This window comes from Egretta garzetta, unplaced genomic scaffold, assembly GCF_000687185.1.
Source record: "Egretta garzetta isolate BGI_Z169 unplaced genomic scaffold, ASM68718v1 scaffold27, whole genome shotgun sequence".
NCBI lineage: Eukaryota > Metazoa > Chordata > Aves > Pelecaniformes > Ardeidae > Egretta > Egretta garzetta.
The window spans coordinates 998,175-1,002,600 of NW_009260400.1; positions in this window are offsets into that span (position 1 = coordinate 998,175).

Here is a 4,426-nt window from a genome sequence, read left to right on the forward strand (position 1 = left end):
CTTTTTTTTTTTTTTTTTCCTCCTCCTCCGAAGATGATGAGGAAGAAATACGTAAATCCCTCCTCCCGTCCCCCAAAACTTTGCAGCAAGTTCTGCCTTCCCCAACCCCATTTTATTTTATTTTGGTCTATTTTTGGTTCATTCCCTTGCTGCCTTCTTCTACTCCTCCGTTCCGATTCACAGTGCTGTAGAGGGAGCTAACGCCTTGCCCACAAAGTGCACTGCAACTGCCAAAAGACAGAAATACTTCAGTTTTAAAAAAAGGAAAAAAAAAAATCAAAGCCTTAAAATACTGGTCAGCAACAGTGTAGTTTGGAACCAAAACTTTTTTTTTTCCTTGAAATTAAGGGATATTTTTAATTCCTCTGGTTATTTATCTTTTTTTTTAAAACACTGTCCCTTTGGGAAGTGCTAGATACAGCATGATCATTCTGAGGGTACCTTATGGTTCCCACCCCAAAGCCGGAGGGGTCGGTGATGAACGCAGCTGCCGCAGCTTGGATTTGTATATTCTCCTTTTTTCCCAGACAGCAATGTGAACAAGTACAACGGCTGTACCGAGCTCTGCTGGTGTAAGAGGGACGCAGTAACAAAACCTACTAAGCCTTGTCTAAAAGCATTTGGCACCGGTAACAGTTTTACCTCAAGTTTTGCAAAATTAATGTTAAAATACGCCTAGTAACCCGCTTCCAAGGCGCTTTGCTGGCTGCCACGGAACTGCTGGGCTGAGCGGGGCGGTGGCAACTGGGCTTGGACCGCCGGAGCAAGCAGGCAGCGAGGATGCCCCGGGACGGCATCCTGATGGGGAGCCTGGGCATCCTGGCAAGGACGCCAGCCTGGCTACCCGGAGGCCTTTCCCAAAGCACCTCCCAGCCAGCCCAAGTGATTGCAGCGCGACCGATGCCCCCGCAAACACGCGGCCTTCTCTTCCCAAACTTCAGCCCCAAAAGGCTGGGGTGCACCAAAAATATTCAGCCCTGGCTTCTTGTAGGCAGGGGTTGGCCTTCAAGTCAAATGCAGGGAGGTGCTTTGGGAAACACCACCGTGCCAGGGCTGCAGCGGGCCGGTCCCCAGGAGCCTCGTGGCTCTTTACCACACCTCGAGCATCTAAATACCCTTGAGAAGCCTGACCCTGCACCCTGAGCCCCGTGGCCAGGCAGAAGCAGGCAGCTTGCCCATGTCATCTCCTGCCCGAGCATCTGGGTTCGGTGTCTCCAGCCTGGGCATCTCTTTACCAATCTCTAAAGCGAGAGGAATGGTTTATACCGGCCATGTAGTGGCAAGGGAAGGCTCGGGGAGCTGAGTTGAGCCAAGTGATGGAGTAGGAAGGAAAAGTGCAAGGACAGTGGGGAGGAAGGACAGGGGGAGAGGTGTGGGAAGGGCAGAGGTAGGACCCAGCACAGCAAAACGTGGGGGCATGGAGGGGAGGACAAGCGCAGCGGGGCTGGGGTATGTGTGCCCCCCCGCCATCACCACGAGCTCTGGGCTGGGGTGAAGGCAAAGCGGGGGTGAGAGGTGGAGTGTCACCCCCGGGAGCATGGAGGGACATTCAGGAGTCCACCCCGAAAGCCTGTTTGGTGCCTGGGTGAGACAGCCACCTCTAAGGTCCCACTCGGCATGGCACCTGGGGACAGGTAGGCAACACTGGTCCCTGCCTCTCCTCTGGTCACTCTGAAAAGTCCACGATCCTGGAAAACATGGGTTTTTCCAGGCCAGCCACAAGTTCAGCTATCCTCTCCTGGGAGCCCAGGCTACGATCTGCGCTTTCTCCAGTGCCATGCCTGAGAGGGACAACATCTTGCCCATCTAGCAGGGATGGTGTGAGAGGAGCCCAAAGGCAAGGGGAAGCAGGGAAAGGGGCCCTTTTCTGGCCTTGCCCATCTAGCAGGGATGGTGTGAGAAGAGCCCAAAGGCAAGGGGAAGCAGGGAAAGGGGCAGGTACTGTGCCACGGGGCGAAGAGGACCAGCGGGGGAAGGTTTGCCAGCGGCAGTATGGACAGAAGATGCAGAAGGGAGATGAGGCAGGTTGAGGCAGCAGGGAGGACGGGAAGGGAAGGGTGGCTGGAGGAGAGTCCCCATCGGAGCCTGTGTTTATGGTTCATCCATGACAAAACCCCAGGCAGGGAAACGAGCGGGAGCACCCGGGGGGCAACACGGGGAGGCCTGTGGAGGAGAACAAGATGGCCATCGCCCATGTAACCAGCTCACAGCCCAGCTCGGGCGGCAGCTGTGCTGGTGTTAAATTAGAAAACTCTATTTAGTATTGCACAGTGAGGACCTGCTGCGGCTCTGCTGGACGCTAACAGCAATAAGGCCAGGTCTCTGCCTCCCCTGCTCTGGCCCAAGGCAATACTCACCTTTCTTTTCACCAGCTCAGCCTTAAAATACCTCTGGCAGCATCAGCTCCCGGGAAGAGCTGGCCGGCCAGCAGAACCAGGAGCCCCTCTCCGCTCCTCAGGCCACATCCTGCCCGCATGGCTTGGTCTCCTGGGTCCCAGCCCCTCTCCCAGCTCCATTTAATGCCGGCACACTCTGCTGTACAACCAAAAACCAAAGGAACACCAACCACCAGGCCTGTGCGTTTAATTGTATTTGGTTTAGCTTAGGATTTTCGCAGTCAATGGGAAGGATTTTCAGTGGGAAGCACCTGCCCAGTTCTCCAGGTTCTTGGAAGGGACCAGCCACGTGCCCCGACCCCGAAAAGATTTATGTGTGCATTGAGCTGTAGTCCCTGGAGACGAAAGCCAAGGGAATGACAGTAAAATGCAACCAACCTGTTTGGTTTTGTGGGAAGAGGAGGTCAGTGCACAAATAGGCAATGTGAAAAAAAAATACGCAGGACTTGGAGCCACCCCACCAAGCTTCCCCTCGACCCCAAGCCAAGCTTTCTGTTTGCTTGCCCTCTGCTGATCGCAGGGGTTGTTCTTCCTCCAGGTGAAAGCTGGGCTGCTGCCTGCAGGTGGTGAATTAGCCCAGTCCCTCGCTTTGCTTTTCAGGACAAGGGCATGATGGCAACGGGGTGGTACTCCTGCCGCAGAGCAGGCAGGGAATTAGCTGGCGGGATGGGGAGGGATGAGGACGCTCCCAGAGCTCGTCCCATGCAGGTCACCGAGTCCCACCAGTATCGCCTAGTGTTCAAATGTGCGTTGAGTGTCAGGGTAAGGGCCGAAAAGCTGCATGTCGCTAAGATTTGGTACATAAAGCGTACCCAGCGGCGAGACCCCCGGGGAAGCACCGGAGCCATGTGTGGGGCTGCGCTCATGACTTGCGCTGGCAGCAAGGCACCTGCCTTGTTCAGTCCTTATTCAGCTGCTTCAGAAAGATTGGAACGGCAGCGCTAGGATTTTGGAGGCTTTCTGTCCCCATCCCTCCTGTGGGTGATATTTTATCTGAGCAAACAACAGAAGCCGTTCCCAGCAAAGGCAGTACCAAGCCGCGGCTTCAGGAGTGCCCAGGCTAAAGCGCCCAGGAATATTTTGGTAAAGATAATTTAAATTAACTCAACCCCAAACTCTACTGAATGCAGCCGGTGCCAGCTCTTGTGCCACACTCCGGGCTGGAATCAGGCAACTCACGCCCGGCCGTGCTGGCTGGGAGGTGCAAGCCCCCTCCGCAGCTCTGGCTGGGTCCCCGCACGTTGGTGATGATCAACAACTGGTGCTCCACAGGGAGAAAAGGGAGAAAAAGAGGAGGAAATGTTGACAGGCGGAGACTTTTCTTTCATTTTCTTTGGTATATTGCATGTCTAAAGCTTCACTTCGGCTGCTGCTGCTGACATTCCCTCCCTCACACAGGCATTGTGAGGATTCACTGACAAAGGCTGGGAAGGGCGTTTGGAACTCAAAATGCTTCCAGTGTTAACCACTACTATTTCTCCCGCTTGATGGCCTTGTACAGATTTTTGCCTCCAGAATCCCTGCATTGCTCACCGCTGGCTTTCTGCACCCTCCCAAGCCTTTCCTGACAGATGTGCCTTCCGCAGGCAATCTTTTGCCCCGTGCTTTTTCTAAACACCAGCAATCCTTGCAGCAGCTGCCTAGAAAGACCTTGAAACGCATCCCTGGCTTTCAAAAGCCCTCTTCTCAACAGCCCCTTGTGCTTTGCAATTGCAATGCTTCGAATCCAGACCCTCGGAGGCCACGAGTTGTGTTGAATTTGGAGCCACCCTGTAGCAGGGATGTTGCAACTGGTAGAGATGCAACAGGAATTGTACCGGGGCATGGGGGACACATTTTAAAAGCACAGAATCGAAATAGCTATGTGTACACCCAGCTGCCCTTCAAAGCCAACGTGAGGATTTGCAAAAGATGCCCCTTTTGGGGATGCGGGAGAATTTTAATGACTCTGGCCGCTTGTCCAGCAGCAGCATCCGAGGGGCATCGTGTTGAAAGCAGTGTTAGCAACTCGAATAAAAAAAGAAAGAAGG